Below are 17,627 nucleotides of genomic sequence, written 5' to 3'. Positions count from 1 at the left end.
ACAATCGATCTCCTGAGCCCATGCTTTAAATTAAAGTTAATATACTGTTGTGTTTTCTTAAAAACTATAGTTTCTAAAAAATTTTTACATACAGACAATTTAACGCAGTGTTCAGAGTCAAGATCGAAGCTGAGTTTTGGGGTAAAATGTTTTAAAAAGAGCTTCAGCTGAGCAGGTGTCCACGATTGTAACAAATTAATATTGACATTAGATAACTTAAAAGCAGTTATAACATTCCTCGAGAATACAAGATTCGAAGATTCTTTTTCAAATGTTTCTGTTTTAAGAAGAGATCAAAGTGTTCCTTCTTCTGCATGGAGGAGATTATATGCCCATCTAATGATAATGGTAATTCCTCTGGCATAGAAGCTGGTTAATGAGAACTCGAGGCGGAGAGCATGTACCGGTACAGCTTGACACAGCTTTGCTAGCTTCCGTAAGATATTCCCTTCTTTTAGGTCTAGATAGTTCCACTGGCTTATTGGGATGTATTCAAGAGCATATGACAGCATTGGTGGAATCTTGGCGCTGTATACCTGAAGCAGAGAAGAAAAGTGTCTTTTTCCAGTTGAAGCGTATAAACGTGAAAGTGCCCCCACATGAACGTCAGATTTGTGAATCAGATTCTGAGTATGGGGCATGTTTTGTAGAGATTTTGTGAAGATTCGACCTAAGTAGGTATATTCATTTGCCACTTCCAATGATTTTCCCCCTAGAGTCCAGTTGAATTTGGCTCTACGTTTCTTTCCTGAAAACAGAACTATTTTTGTTTTTGCGATGTTCGGTAATAAATAGTTTTCCTCTGTGTAGTTGTAGAGTGCTTGGAGGCTTCTTTGCAGACCAAATGGTGTTAGATCTAAAATAATTACATCGTCTGCATACATCATGGTGTGAATTTAGTGGAGGGCAATTTTAGGTGGAAAATTGCATATCTGTTTAAAACATTCAGGCAGGTCGCTGAGATAAAGGGAGAACAATAGGGTAGCAAGAAGGCATCCTTGCCTAAGGCCGTTTGGAGTCGGGATAGGGCTTGTGAGACCCTTTTCCCTCCTCATTTGAACCTGATACCAAGTCCCGGAATGTAATGATGTTATTATATGGAGTAATTTATCCGGGATACCCATTTTGCTGAGTTTTCTCCAGAGTGCTCCTCTATCGACTCTATCAAATGCGGTGGTAAAGTCAATAAAAGCAGCATAGACGACCTGGGATTTTATTGCCACATATTTGTCTAAGATGGTTTGGAGCACTGCAATATCATCAATGACCGAGTGCATTGATCTCAATCCGGCTTGATATAGGGGGATTTGTCCTGATGAAAAAGCACAGTCCTTAAGATGGTCTAATACTGCTGCTGTGAAAACCTTTCCTGGTGCTTCTAGAAGGGCTATCTGCCTGTAGTTGCCAGGATGCAGCCTTGAACCCTTTTTGTGTATGGGTATTACAATGCTCCCCGTCCAAGATTTGGGGATTTCCCCGGTAGTAAAGATATTATTAAAAAGGGGATATAACATCTAGCTTCATGCTTTGGGATTGCATTGGAGGACCTTTATCGGGATTTGGTCAGGCCCTGTTGCTCCTGTCGTTCTTGCCTTTTTTATATATAGCTCAATTGAGAAGGGACTTGGTGCTCCGATATTTAAGGATTTCACTTCTGGATTTCTAGCCAAATTATTAGTTATTTCTGAATTAGTATTTAGTTTATATAGGTTGGCCAGGTATAATTCCCATTTCGTGCCTGATTCTTTAGCAATTATGGTCCAATAGACATGTTGGTTACTTTGTTTTGCTGCTATCTGCATATTAACCCAGATTTTATCCTGGGTTATTCTGTTGTTATTTGCCTTTTCTCTCCTACGCTGATTTTTCAATGTATTCACTTCAAGCTGTTTGGATACTGAGTATTCTAGAAACTGTGATCTTATCAGTTTGTTTAATTGTTTTATATTAGTAGCTAATTTTGGTTTTTCATATTGATTCTTCATTGTACCCCATTGCTTTAATTTTTCCTGTAATTTTTTAATAACTTTTTGATAGCCATTTCGAAATTTATTATCGGATTTATAGAATTAGTTATTTGCAATAGTTGTGTTGTATCGATTATGGTAATAATTTTATTGAGTGCTGCTGAATTCCATTGAATCCGTCTTTGGGCCTGATTTACCCGAACTGTGCTATGAATGTACATAATATGGCGTTACGGGGAAAGTTGTATATTCCACTCTGTGTCTGCTTGCAGGATGGCATGGTCACTGCCAAGAACCAAATTATTTTAAGTTGTGAAACTGTTCCAAACATGTCAGCGCTACAAATCATGTAGTCCAGGAGTGAGGGACTGCAGTTCCCTTGTCTTGTATTTAATGCAGGAATATCTCCTTCTACATTACCATTTAGTATTAATCCACTTAATAATGGGAGTGAAGCTACTAGAATTTTCCCTCTTTTATCTGCTTTATTTTGTTTAGGAAATAGTGGAATGGAGATTCCTAGAGCCTCTTCTTTGTGCCAGTTTGCCCATTTTTGAAGCACCTCATTTGAGAATTTCCCATTGAAGTCGCTCATATTGAAAAACGATGGATAACTTTGTCCTTCTACTGTTTTTTCGATATCCTCGAGGATTTCTATAGCAAGTACATCCATTTTTGCTCCAGAGGGGATATAAATATTACAAATTAGTAGATCTTTTAGGTCTTCTAGTATGTTTATCCCAAACTTAATCTTAAAACATTGAAAATTCTTTGTGTTAGTTGGGATAATTTATTGAGCCCACTTGTAATCTTCATTAAGTAAAATTGCTAACCCACCTTTCGCATGACACCGATCAACCTGCTCTGCTGGAATATCATATTCTTGATCGAAATTTGATGTAGACCAGGTTTCTTGTAGGGCCACTATTGCTGGAGAGTTTTTTTATTATTTCAGCCATCTTATCTTGAGTTCTCCCAGGAATGTTCCAAGATGAGATAGTCAAACCTATTTTAAACTGAAGTTTTATTATCCTTAAGTTGTTTGTTGCTGTTCAGGGTATACGAGATCCAGGCCCATGAGTAATCCCTCGTTGTTATTTCCCTCTTAGGGGAATTTTTACTCCAAATTCCTCTTTCACAATTCTTTATGGAGACAAATATATTTTCTGTTTAGGGGTCTGGGAGGTTGATCATAGGCATAAGGCTTTGATTCAGTTGCTGCAGTTTAAGAGATTCTTTTGGTATTTCTATCTTTTGGGCTTCTCGATATAATACTGGAGTCAAACAATAGCCATATTTGTGGAGGATCTCACTCTCCTTTATTATAATTCCTGGTATTACTGGAGACCAGAATTCTACAATCGCAATTGTTGTTTTAGTTTTTCCCTCGAACATAACTAGTTTAATTTCATTTCTCGCAAATGAGTGTGACAGCTGTATCTTTTGAAGCAGACTGATAATTCAGTTGCGGTTAAGAGGAGCATTACCTGAAGGTAATAGATCTTAAATTTCCAGATGGTTTGGCTAAATCTCATCTATTTGTGGGTTCTTTTTCTCTATGGTAAACGTTCTTTTTGGGATATCTCTTGATGCCAGGGTCATAGGACCGTGATCTACTAATGAGAAACCTGTTGCCTTTGGATTAAGTTTGTTAAGTTGGTTAGAATTTACTCTTTTTTTTCACTGGTGAATTCTGCTCTTTTACCTTCGGGTTGCAAGGCATTTCTTCCCTTTCCTCTGTATCTAGTGATCTGATTGGTGTAGGGGAAATGCTCTGGAACCTTGTTTTATGGGCTTTCTTTTTCTCGAACCTTCTTATCGCCTTTCTCCTTTTCGATTTGATTGTCTTTTGTTTTCTTTTGCTATTTGAAATTTCTGGGCCCTGTGTGGCATTGTTAGGAAGCTCAGTATCAGCCATTAATTTAGAATGTGGTATTGCCGGACTGCTCAAAGTCAGTTGTGGTTTAGTTTTTGTTTTTGTAAAAATTGGATAATATGGTATTTGCTGCTGGTGAGTCTCTGATTTGCTTTCCTCCTTGTAAAGTTTTCTGAGTGAATATATCTGGTTATGATCCTGTTTGTCCTTAGATTCCTTATGCAGTTTCCTTCCAGTTTGAGTTTCAATTTCTTTCTTCATTGGGGAAAGAGCTTTTATATTATCAGCTTTTGGCTTAGAGGTATTTTCCACATTGCCTTTACCACAATCTCCTGCTATTAATGTTGATTTTAATAGAACTTTCTTCCTTTTTTTCTCTAGTAGACATTTTAGCATTCCTAGTTGGGTATCGAGCATTTGATCCGAATTTCCCAATACGTTCCCTAATTGAATAAGATCTGATTCCAGGATGCTTTGCAAAGTGAACAGAGATTTGGATACTGGGGTATAGTTATTAGAGAGACCTGTGGTTTTAAAAAGATAAGGATCTGGTGATTTTTTCAAGGAATCACTCTTGTTTAGATGGTTTTTGTGGAGTGCTATTCTGAATGTTCTGTGTCTCCTTTTAGGATCCCATGTGCAATATTAGATCTTTGATATTAATATCTGGACAAGTGATGTCATACTCTTGAGATTGCTGTATTTGGAATTAACCCGGTATTATTGATTCCAATACAGTAAGGTTAGGGACTGACTCCTCCAAGTCTATTAGGGTACTTTTTGTGGAGACCTCTGGTGTTCTTTGATTTTGAATTTGGGATTGATTGTAGGTTGGTATTCCATTCTTTCCAGCCTCATTATTCCCTTTTTTATGATGGTCTATCTTATGAGTTTTTTTGTAATTGCTCCTGTTCATCTGAGCTTAGTTGTGCGAAGTATTTTTGAATTCCAGGGGTCGATACAGTCTTTCCGGCTCTTATCGTTTTCCCAGCGCTCTTTCTAGATTCCTCTTCTGTTCCCATCCTCTTCATAAAGATAGTTCTCAATCTTAAGTTTTTTATATGCCACTAGCTTACACGTCGCGCGTTGCTGCGATCTCAGAAGAAAGGAAATTTAAGGAAACTTGTTATGATAACATTCAATTTACATTGTGTCATTTTTATTGAAACTTAGTCATTTTAATATGGAAAACATTTTAAAGAGTTGTTTTAATTCTTTAAAGTGTGCTTGTGGATACACATTTATTTTTGTATTTCCGTCTGGTGCGTACACAAATAAATCAGAAGGTTTTCCGACGCGTGAGCTGGCCACATACAGTTGTCCATGTGAGAAGCACTGATTCTCCAAATCTAGTCCACACACTTGCAGCGATTGTCCTTGTGCTTTGTTGATGGTCATTGCAAAAGCGAGTCGCACCGTAAACTGTAAACGTTCAGTATTGGAAAGATTATGAGGCCCTGTATATTTAACCATTTTTTTTCTTTTTTTTTGGTCAGAAACCTTTGCGGGAGTGTAGTCAACAACTTTTAAGACAATTTTTTTTTTTGCCAGAAACCTTCGCGGGAGTGTACTCAACAACAAGCAAGTTTCATGGCGATCGGATGAATGGTGTATTAATTCATAAAGGACAAACAGACTTTCGTTTTTATATATAGATATAGATTAGAGTGCAGAAAATAACAGCATGATTTCAGTCGTGATTTCGGTCGTCCTGGTTATGCCAAGTGGGCACTATCTGGTGGATTGTGGTTAGCCGTGCAATTGATCCTACTGTTTCCTGCTGCCCCCTACTTTTTATTTTGATCCAGCGTGGTCGTAGCGCTAGACAGTAGTGCACTCCTTGCTGAACCAACAGAAACCAATGTTAAAAAAGCCCTTGGCCAATACCAGCCAACCCAGCCAGAGAGGTTAAGTTCCAAAGCACCAATATACCAGTGCACCGCTCATGCAACACCAAACCTAACACCAACCTTCCACTCCCTAACTCTCAGCTTCGTATGTGATTATACCGTTTTCACAGACATTAGTCATTAATCATTTGACATTAGTTTGTTGGGTACTGAACTGCTATTAACGATATCCGTTGGTTATTCCTGCTGCTCAATCAACCTGGTAATTAAAGCCTGTGTCCAGATTAGGCTTAAACCACAACCAGGGCCTTGAAAGGCACTATAATAAATACAGATGGCCAATTAGATGTAATAAGAGGCGGATGCCAGTGGTTGGCTGAATTTACCGCCACCCCTTTGTTCACCTAGACCACTGTCTCTTGTACTCACAATCTCTCCTCCCCTCCCTCACTTTGCGCAGCTACTCACAGTGTCTTCTCGGTGTCCTTGCTCTGCTCTGCTGCTCTGCTACTATCAAAATTAGTTAAATTGCAGCTCCTGCCAAATAAAGAGACAGCTCGTGGCTTTCTGCCAAACTTGGCAATATTTATGTGGCTACTGCCACGATGAAAAGGCCACACGGCCCACACTGTCTCTGCTGTGCCACGCAAGGAGTTCATGGCTAACAGGAAGGTAACATTCTGCTTCTGCCGCACTGTGAGGCACTCAACAATGCCCTGTGAGTCCTGCCAAGTGAGTGAGTGAGTGACAGCACGCAGCTCCCGTCCACGTTGAAGCAATTAGCGGCTCCCGCCGCACTGGGAGGCGACTCGCAGCACCTGCCACACCAGAAGGAGATATGCTGCTCCTGCCGCACGAGAAAGTAATTTGCGGCTCCTGCCGCTCCAGAAGGCGGCTCGCGGGTACTGCCGATCTGGGGCGAAATTTGCGGCAAAATCGTGGCACTCAGTAATGCCCGGGGGGTGTTGCCGTGCAGAAAAGTAATTTTTGGCTGAGCACTCCACCACCAACAGCAGCACCTCTAGCTAGAACACTAGCATCTGTCGTCCCTTCTGATCTCCAACTATACTCTCCCTATTATATAATCGCTGTTTTTCTTAAATTTGCTGTTACATAATGAAAACAGACATGAGCCTCCGCCCGGCTCAGTTTCATCTACCTTTAATTTTATTTTGTCCAAACAGTATTTTAAAAATAGGGAAATTTGTCGTGTTAGACATCAACTATGTTCAATAAAGTTTCCGCCCTTTGAAACTATTCACATTGGGGAGTTAACGCTTCAGTTGTCCCCTAGGGGACTCCGCTATAAATAGTCACTTCCGGGTCATGTTTTTGTCCGTATACAGAACAAGGTACACGTCCGATGCCACACCGACTTCAGCGTACTTGCTTACGGAAAGACACAGCACTGTCTGAAAACTCTGATTAGCAGTTAGAATGGCGCAGATTTATGTCATGTCAGGATCCCTGCGCATTGTAATCTAATTAGGCCCGATGCTTTCACAGGTAGATGATCCCATTGTGTAGCACAGAAAGAGTTTCCCACACGATACGTCACGGGTCTGGTACAGTCCACCACAATTTATGTAAGGAACACATGTCCATGATTTTCAAATGCAAGGTGACGGTTTTCATCTCATTGTGTTTCATTTAATTTTACAGTGATCACTAAAATCAACCTCATTACTTAATAGGTTGAGGTTTGAAGATTCAATACGTAGTCTTTTGGAACAGACAAAAGACGCTTAAATATTGGCCAGCCTGGCCAGAATTATAACCGGCGGTGTGGTGCGGGCACACCAATACATTCTGTCAATACTCATTACCTCAAGCATTTCAGATCCTTTCTGTTTCTCTAATTCCTGGTTTTTCCTGACCTTAGCAACACCTTTCTTTTATATTACTGAAAGAACACACACTCGAAGGACTGGAAGCACTTGCATATATTGTAATGGAACGTGTCTATGTATTGATACTATGTATAGAATGAACATCTCCCCATCACCTTGTGTTATGGAATTTTACAAATTCAGCTGTTACAGGCTATATGGTTAAACTCTCAATAGATATTAGGCACAAAATATATCACTTTGACACATTGTGATTTTACTGTTTCACTCACTCTTGTTCAAAAGCGCAAGCAATCAGTCACAAATTCATGATATTTTTAGGGTTTCCACGCCAAGTTGAAGATTTTCGGATCACCTTTAATAAATGGTGGAGATGCATGTACACCTCCTACTTTATTACACATCATGTGATACAATGTATTTATACATGAATTATTGTATTTTTTCCAGCCCTGAAGAAGTTGAGGGATAATTCCCATTAATGAAACACGTTTTGTCTGGATGCTCTTGGTGTTTTTCCTGAATAAACAGGTCGAAAACAAATATATTCATGGAACTTTATTGACACTCATATTGGAAACACTTGATGAATTTTCATAGACTGATCACAAATGTGTGCATAGGATCTTTGGTTTACCTTTGCTGTGAAGTCCCACTGACTCCCAAAGTTCTTGGAAGTCAAAAAGTACAGAATTTCTGGGGCATCTTCTCTTGGTAAATTATAAAGTCCTCAAGACCTCAGAGACACCACTTAGGCACATGACTCACTTCATCAGAGTCCAAGAGCAGGTTCCAGTCCAGTTCCAGTCACTATTAGTCAGCTGAGCACTTCAGGAAATGGGCCTCTTGCAGCTTCTTATATCCCTGTAGCCACACAGGGGATCAGCCAACTGAACATTGGAGTCCACTTCTTAGACCTGGGCAAAAGTGGGAGCAGGACCAGCACTTCATGTTACTAAACATTATGTGCTAAGGAGTGTGGACATTATCAAAATTACTTGCCGTTTGGGAGAGCTTTGTGGTCTGCTGCTAGCCGCACCCGCTTCGCGGGTCCGCGTCGCTGCTTGGACTGAGAGGAGATTCTTGTCTTGAGCTCGGTTGCTGCCTGCCAAATCTCGGGCGGAGTAGAAGCGGAGCGCGCTGTGGATGCTAGCAGGGACTCATTGTTCCAGAAGTCCCTGCGTTGATTGCTAACACCTGCTCCAGCGCTCTGCACCCAGCTCCGCCCACCGGCACCTACACGCATCAAAAGCTCAGCCATGTCCCTTTGCACTTGGGCGTTATGTGTTAAGGAGTATGGACATTATCGACATTACTTGCCGTTTGGGAGAGGTTTGTGGTCTGCTGCTAGCCGCACCCACTTCGCGGGTGCTGCGCCGCTTCTTGGGCTGAGAGGAAATTCTTGTCTTGGGCTCGGTTGCTGCCTGCCACCTTGGGCGGAGAGGAAGTGGAGCGCGCTGTGGATGCTAGCAGGGACTCGTTGTTCCAGGAGTCCCTGCGTTGATTTCTAACACCTGCTCCAGCGCTCTGCACCCAGCCCCGCCCACCGGCACCTACACGAGGTATATAGTAACCAGAACCAACCGCTGCGCGGGAGCGTCCCGGGAGAAGCCCGGGACAAAGGCGGGACCGTTGGTGGCCGTTAGTGGCCGGGTGAGGCCGGACTGGGCCACCCCTCTTGGTTCACCGGCTTCCTGCCACAGCACTTTTCCAGGTTGTCCTATGATTTTGTACATTGTCCTTTGAATAACTTTGAGTTGGTGTCAACCAAGTATTACTGATACGTGGAAACACTTGCTAGAGGAGCCCCATTTTACTGGGGCATTATTTCGTGCTGGACTTAGTGTGGTTTTTGTAAGAATTAGCAGTGTAATTAGTACCTGATTTTGTGTTATCAATCTTCCACTAAGAGTGTTTAAGAATGGTAAGGCGTAACCCCCCGAGATCTCCCCCTGCATCCAAGCAAAACGCAGCCGCAAATCTTCAGCTCCCTAGCCTTACAGCGAGAGATCGCATGCTGCAACAAACCATCGGGGTGGTGGCAAACGCCAAAGAAAGTACTGAACGCCGCCTCTCGCTTCCTGTGGGTTCATTCCTCCCTTTGCCCACCTCTAATATATCAATATTTACTACCAACTCTCAAGATTCAATCTTGGCACCTTCTTTTGTTTTTCTCCCTGGTCCTCGCCACGTCTCACCAACTCAGGCTGTAGCCCCCGAAAGGAGCAATATATCCCTTGAGATACTACCCCTATTGCTTCCTGATAGGCTATCCCAGGCCCCGACTACTCTCTCTTCTCAGGCATATGTTTCCAAAGATAACGAGAATTGTACAAGGCCACCAAGCTCGACTTTGATTTCTGATGCAGATCATAGTACATGTAGTGACAGTCCGCGTGTGATTACTAGAGGGCAGCTGGCTAGGCGCGGGTCGGAACTGGCTACCAGAGACGCCTTTACTGCCCAAAAAACTAAGGGGAAGGTAGGTGGCAATAGGAAAAAGTTAGTGGCTGCTAAATATAAAGTATCTCAGGAGAGGAATGAGAGCAGCTATGTATCTGATGTAGCAACCACCTTAGCTGAAAGCAGTGGTCCACCAACTAGTGAATGTTTCTGGCAAAGAATGGAGGCTTTGCTGGAGAAATCCTCTGCTCCAGCACACCATGGACTTACTGACATTAATAATATCGCCCCGCCACCTAGTGATAGCCTTAACTAGGTTAGTCCATTAAGTCCCCCAAAATATATCCCTCTTATCGTCCATATTGAGCAGATCGTGAAGTCCCTTATATTGCCGGTTCTCGAGAGGGTAAAAACCTTATCAAAGAGGCTCGATAGTTTTGAACAAGGGACTCTCGATAATTTTTTCTCCTTGAAGGCACTAATCAAGCTACACTCCAAAAATAGCCTCATCTCTGCTGAACAGCAGCTGACAGATTCTCTGCAGATAGGCAATATTGTACCCCCAAATCAAAAAGATGTTTGTGGACCAACAAATAGGAATAATTTCCCAGTAATAGCTCCTAAAAAGGCTAGTAAACTAAGTAAACACCAAGCGACCAAAGGGGACAGGGGACATGGTATTAGCGTATCAACACATAACCAGCTAGACAAAAATGTCCCCAGCAATGTTGCAATTGAAGGAGACAAGATAATTACTGCTAGCACACTCACGCAGACCCAGAAAGATAAAACTACTTACAGTAATGCAGCAAAACAGAGCAAAGATTTGGCCCAAAAATCTGATGCTACTAATAGCACATGTATTAACTCTCCCCACATTGACTTGCCTCCTGCAAGTATGCCTTATGTAGTTGTTTTAACGGGTGTTCCCAGGCTATTGCCGGGTAAAGTAGAATCCTACACTGAACTTAAAAATAAAACTACATTTTGGCTAAATAATAACAGACCTTTGCCGAGGCAACTCGATGGAAAGGTTCTGTTTGCTAGAATAGTTGGATGGGTGGATAGTAGGGCAAAGGATATCCCAGGCGACTGCATCCTAGATAATTTTCGGGATGCGCGCGCGGTAAGATCTATTTGTAACCATCAAAATGAGTATGGCAACAGTGGAATAAGAACTTTTCGCCTGGGGCATTTTTATCCACAGCAAGCACCCCAGACCCAATGGCAGACCTATGGAAATCAACCCTGGGGAGGGCCCCCTGATGATGATTATTGCATTTATGTTATGTTATGTTATGTTATATTATGTTATTTAATCTCTTCTATAGCGCACGGCTACTCCAAAAAGCATCCCGGTGCTTTAGCGAAGAGTGCTAAAGACAGAGTGAAAACACAACAGCTAAAAACAAAAGGAACCAGAAGAACTCTATTGAGTAAAGAGCCAGGTTTTTAGCTCTTTCCTAAAGACAAGCAGACTGTTGGCTTTTCTTAAGGAGAGAGTCAGCTCATCCCAACCCCGAGAAGCCAGGTATCGAAACGAACGGCCTCCTGTTCTAGTACGCTTGATAGAGGGGACAACAGCTTTGGCCAAGGAAGCTGACCGAAGAGTCCTGCTGGGTAGATAGAAAGACAGACGTTTCCCAATGTACTTAGGACCCACGCGATGAAGGGCTTTAAAAGCTAGGGTCAAAATTTTAAATAAAATCCTTTTGGAGATAGGCAGCCAATGCAGCATTTTGAGCAACTCTTCGGCTTTAGCCCTTCTCGGAAGCCCAAAAATAGCTCTAGCCGCAGAATTCTGCACAACTTGCAGACGGGCCAGAAGATATTTGGGCAGACCCAGATTGAGGGCGTTCGCGTAATCCAAATGCGAACCTATCAGGGCGTGCACAATAGTTTTTTTGTGATGAAGTGACAGCAAAGGAAGAAACTTCCTAAGCATCCTCAGGATGCCAAAACATTTCCCTGATAACCCTATAATCTGGGGTCTGAATGATAGATCACAATCAATCAAAACTCCAAGGTTTTTCGCCTTGAGAGAGACGTCGTCCGGGGGAAACATATCCTGCGGCCACCAAGCCTTCCAGCTGGGATCTGGCATACAACCAAAAAAAAGCAACTCCGATTTATCGGAGTTGCATTTTAGACCGTGCTGCTGAAACCATTCGAAGACTGCACCCAGGCAATCCCTGATCCGCATGCCGTCGAACGCCTCACCCCTGCCACAAGTGAACAGAAGCTGGGTATCGTCAGCATAGGATATGATCTGGGCACCAAAGGATTCCGCCACCGCCGCCAGAGGGGCCATATAGATGTTAAAAAGGGTGCGGCTAAGGATAGAACCCTGAGGAACCCCAACCTCTAGCGGCAACATTTTGACGGAATGTGGTGGTGCCCAGATCATTTACCGGCGGCCGGTAAGACAAGATTTAAACCAGTTCAACACCGTCCCACGAAAGCCGATCTCCCAGAGTCTTGAAAGGAGACCCTCATGGGGGACGGTGTCAAAAGCCGCCGAAAAATCCAACATAACCAACATGGCCTTACCTCCAGAGTCTAAAGCATCCCTGATGGCATCGGTGACCTCGAGAAGGGCTGTCTCAGTGCTAAAATTAGCACGGAAGCCTGATTGATACATGTGCAAAAGGTCGTGCTCCTCGATGAAATTGGAGATCGACAGATGCACATGCTTCTCCGTCACTTTTGCCAGCGCAGGGAGGAGAGAGATATCGGCCTATAGTTGGCATGGATAAGGGGATCCAGGGTGGGCTTTTTAATCAAAGGCAAAATCAAGGCACGTTTCCATGCCTGAGGAACCACACCGGTAGAAAGGGAGGAGTTAAGAAGTGGGTTCAGCAAGATGTTAAGAGCCGACGCCACTCTTCCCAGACATTTCGCCGGACAAGGATCCAGCGGTGAGCCAGACTTTAACCGGGAAAGGAGATCCAGAGAGATGGCAAGAGACATAGGGGGAAATTCAGAGAGAAAGGGGCCTACCCCCTCCAAGGAGGGGGACAAAAAGGGCACATGACCGTCTGCCGACAAGGGGCAGGTGGGAGGAAAAGAGCCCTGATTATTCTAACCTAGACCTTGGTAGTAGGTCAAAATGTTATCGTCCCGGCTTAGGGTATTGACATAGCGATTCTTTTTCCTTTGATTCATCATACAATCCCACAGGAACTTGCCTGACCATAGCAGAGCAATTAGTTGACCAGAGAGATGCCCCGGCTTTGTGTGTTCCATCTTTGCTGCCTCGGGTTACTGAGACGGCTGGAGCAGAGCCGAACCCACCCAGTACTGAACTGGGTTCCCTACAAAATCAAGTATTGGCCGATACCGAGCTAATCAAGATTATCAGCTGGAATATAGCAGGTGTCCATAGGAAACTAGGCTTACCCGATTGGAACACCTTGGTGGAGGCGTATACGATCTGTATCTTTCAGGAGACCTGGATCCTGGAACCCATTCACAGAGTTGGTTACACTACCTATTTTTTATCTGCAGTACCACCAGTTGCCGGGAGAGGTCGCCCTTCAGGATGGCTTCTTATTTGGGTAAGCCTTTCCCTAGGCTGTCACATCACGCAGAAGGAATGCAACTCGCCAGATGTTCTTAGAATCTCATTGAGAGGTCCTAACCGGGGGAGAACCCTTGAGTTATTTAATATATACGCTAGGGGCACTAAAAATGGCTCTTTATCTCCAACAGTAGCCCTTCTAGAAAGCGAGCTTAGAGATTGTAATGATGGTATGCAAGTCCTGGTCGCAGAGGATTTTAATTGTACATATGAGCCCCTCGCGACAGAGGATATTTTGGGCCAGGGTGAAGATGACGCTAGGAGGGGCATACCCATGTTGATGATCCAACCAATAAAAAGATGGTCACAAAGGGTGAAACAGCTGAATGCATTGACCATGGAGTTTGGGCTAAGGGCAGCCAATGGTAGAACTACCTCGGACCCCATGGGTGCTGATACATTTAATAGGGTGAACCATATGTCAAGGATTGATTACATCCTCCTGGATTTAGGCTCTGGAGGTCCGTCCTGGATATGGTTGTTATACCCACTGTAGATAGTGACCACAATCTGTTGTCCATAACCCTTAAACACTTATGGCACAGAAAAGACGATGTAGCAACACTAAGCAAATCGGAGCCAGCCCCTAAAGTTTTCCCATCTAACTGTGGGAGGCGCCTTAAGTGGTGCAAAGTTGCTTTAGATGAAGCTAAGGTAGAGGCTATAAACATAGCACTATAGAGCAGGCTTTTAGGCTAATGTTAATTTACTGCAAGGTGGTTGTTATAGGCAAAGGCAGTCTTTATCTTGCGTTCATGCCGCTCGTGTACTGTGAAAGACTTTGGGCCTTGCTTGTGGCCGTACCAGGGGCATTTTCTACAGCGGAGCCCTTTGTCAACCCTTCTTCGTGACCTGGGAGCATACCAGCTCGGTTACCTTGGCCGGGGGAGAGCTACAAACGCCACCTGCATAGGGAGCGGGACTGCGAGGTCCAGAAGTGCTTGCGCTGTCCACAGCGCGCACCTGGTTCCTCTTCCCGCCCCCTCCTCCCTCTGACCTTCCTGCAAGCTTTAAATACTCCTCGCGGCCCCCGCTGGCGCGGGGGCCGCTCGTGTACTGTGAAAGACTTTGGACCTTGCTTGTGGCTGTACCAGGGGCATTTTCGACAGCGGAGCCCTTTGTCAACCCTTCTTCGTGACCTGGGAGCATACCAGCTCGGTTACCTTGGCCGGGGGAGAGCTACAAACGCCACCTGCATAGGGAGCGGGACTGCGAGGTCCAGAAGTGCTTGCGCCATCCACCGCTCGCACCTGGTTCCTCTTCCCGCCCCCTCCTCCCTCTGACCTTCCTGCAAGCTTTAAATACTCCTCGCGGCCCCCGCTGGCACGGGTGCCGCTCGTGTACTGTGAAAGACTTTGGACCTTGCTTGTGGCTGTACCAGGGGCATTTTCTACAGCGGAGCCCTTTGTCAACCCTTCTTCGTGACCTGGGAGCATACCAGCTCGGTTACCTTGGCCGGGGGAGAGCTACAAACGCCACCTGCATAGGGAGCGGGACTGCGAGGTCCAGAAGTGCTTGCGCCGTCCACCGCGTGCACCTGGTTCCTCTTCCCGCCCCCTCCTCCCTCTGACCTTCCTGCAAGCTTTAAATACTCCTCGCGGCCCCCGCTGGCGCGGGGGCCGCTCGTGTACTGTGAAAGACTTTGGACCTTGCTTGTGGCCGTACCAGGGGCATTTTCTACAGCGGAGCCCTTTGTCAACACTACTTCTTCGTGACCTGGGAGCATACCAGCTCGGTTACCTTGGCCGGGGGAGAGCTACAAACGCCACCTGCATAGGGAGCCGGGCTTGCCAGGTCCAGAAGTGCTTGCGCCATCCACCGCGCGCACCTGGCTCCTCTTCCCGCCCCCTCCTCCCTCTGACCTTCCTGCAAGCTTTAAATACTCCTCGCGGCCCCCGCTGGCGCGGGAGCCGCTCGTGTAATGTGAAAGACTTTGGACCTTGCTTGTGGCCGTACCAGGGGCATTTTCTACAGCGGAGCCCTTTGTCAACCCTTCTTAGTGACCTGGGAGCATACCAGCTCGGTTACCTTGGCCGTGGGAGAGCTACAAACGCCACCTGCATAGGGAGCGGGACTGCGAGGTCCAGAAGTGCTTGCGCCGTCCACCGCGCGCACCTGGTTCCTCTTCCCGCCCCCTCCTCCTCCTCTACTTAACTCCGCCCTGAACGCGAACGCGGGACGCGCGCGGACGAAGAAGCGGGCGAAGACCGGGCAAAGAGCGGGCCGTTTGAGGCCGTTCGAGGTCTTAGAGGTCTGGTCTGGGCCATATCCCTTGGCTGAACTCTTTGTGTACATGTGAGTTAACTATTCTCTACCTGTGTCATAGCTCCCATTTGCTTATCATGTGTACATGAGCCACACGCAGCAAAACTGCCAAGGGTCTAAATAGACCTAGTGGGACCCTGGATGATTTCCTAACTAAGACAAATTTGGCCATCGATGCCGAAATTAACAAAATGCAGCATAGGGTTTCCCTTGAACTTGAAGCCGCTCATAAACTGTCTTTAAATATAGCTTCCTCCAAGAAATCATCATTAGGGAACCTTGCTTTAGCACTTACCCATGAGCGTACATTTGGCCCTCGATCTTTGCTTACAATGGCTGACATACACTACCGCCCATCCTTGTCTCCATCTGAGCAAGCCAAGGAACCCTTATTAAATCCTCCGGAGGAATCTACACCACCCACTCCTGTGGCTGGTGTAAGCTCCCAAGAAAAAAGTATACCGCCCAAGGCTGCTGCACATGCTAAAAAAATTGCCCTTCAGCAGAAGAAAAGTTTGGCTAGGTCCGCATTTGCCCGCAAAAAGGCCAAAATTGCGAGAGCTCAGTTTTTTAATTGTCGACGGCAATTAGGTACCTCTGGGCTTGGGGAAGTAAATGATAAAACCAACATAGTTTTGCCTGCTAGTGTCACTTCCTATGTCTCAGATGGTGTTGTGAATGTTTCCTTGGTGGAATCTCTTCCTGACATGAGTAAAGATGGGTCAAGGGAGGGTAGACTGAGTGGGGTAGAGGGGGACAAGAGGGGGGACGAGGAATTTGTACAAACTGTTTGGGACACACTTAAAAAGCTACTTACCCCCTTGGAACTTAGACTTTCCAGAATGGAAAACCATTTGCTAGAAATGGACAGGACAATAGTCACATTAGCTAGTCTCAGTCTTAAGCAAATGGAAGCTAGATTTCCACAGGGGGAGAGTCTAACTCCACAGCCATTAGAGGCAGATGCACTGGCTGCTCTTTCTCTAAGACCCAAACCTGTACCTAAACCTCGCACGAAAATTGGGAACAACGCTATTACCATTTCAAATCATAGCGTTTGTCTCCCGTCCGAGGACCCAGTACCACCTAAACCCAAACATAACGCCTGTCACGCTAAGGACATAGCACATCCTGCTGGGGCTCAATCACATCCCCAACAGAATGTGGTACGTTCAAAACCCAGGCCTCAAGCTGCCGTACAGCAGCCTAACCAGTCAACCCATGATACCCTGCCACCTCTTGAATCAAGCCGACTAACTTTCGTGGTGGTTATATTGACTTACCGCCGGAAGCCAGTCCATATGTTATTGTATTAGCTGGTGTACCCACTCTTGATCCACAAACAAAAGAGGACCATTGGTCTCTTAAAAATAAGGTAATATACTGGCTCAATACAAACAGACAGCTTCCTAGTCATCAAAGAAGCCGGGTACTAATGGTGCGAAGAGTACCATGGGTTGGACCCACCCATAAAACCATCATGGGTGACTGCATAGTGGTGACCTTTGCTGACTCCCATACTGCACAACATCTTTGTTCATGGGCCCCTTGTGAAGAAGACCACACAGTCGTTGTCAGACCCCTCACTTTTTTCTATCCGCCTAGAAACCAGCATAGAATGGGTGGGTCTTGGACGACAATTCAAAAGCCCAGGCATAGGGGTTTTGGGAATGGCGGACCAAACCAGAGTACCTGGTGGCAGGGGGCCCCTACATCAAATATGTTTGGCTGTCTAGAGGAGGTTGACTGACTCGGGGGGACGGATGCTACAAAATACCCAGCAGACCCTATTCCGTCCACCCCAACAGTTTCCAGTATGGCTTGTCCTATGTCGCC

At 45.1% G+C, this 17,627-nt stretch overlaps 1 protein-coding gene across 1 annotated transcript in view; it reads right to left on the bottom strand.

The window, feature by feature from the left end:
- The window catches only part of LOC147689418 (vomeronasal type-2 receptor 26-like), a 551,196-nt gene that overhangs the window by 176,240 nt on the left and 357,329 nt on the right, over positions 1-17,627 (bottom strand). The gene's annotated exons all lie outside the window — the stretch shown is intronic.

Source organism: Lissotriton vulgaris, chromosome 10, assembly GCF_964263255.1.
Source record: "Lissotriton vulgaris chromosome 10, aLisVul1.2, whole genome shotgun sequence".
Classification (NCBI taxonomy): Eukaryota; Metazoa; Chordata; class Amphibia; order Caudata; family Salamandridae; genus Lissotriton; species Lissotriton vulgaris.
Note: the sequence above shows the minus strand (reverse complement) of the source record. Positions and strands in the feature narration are given on the sequence as shown.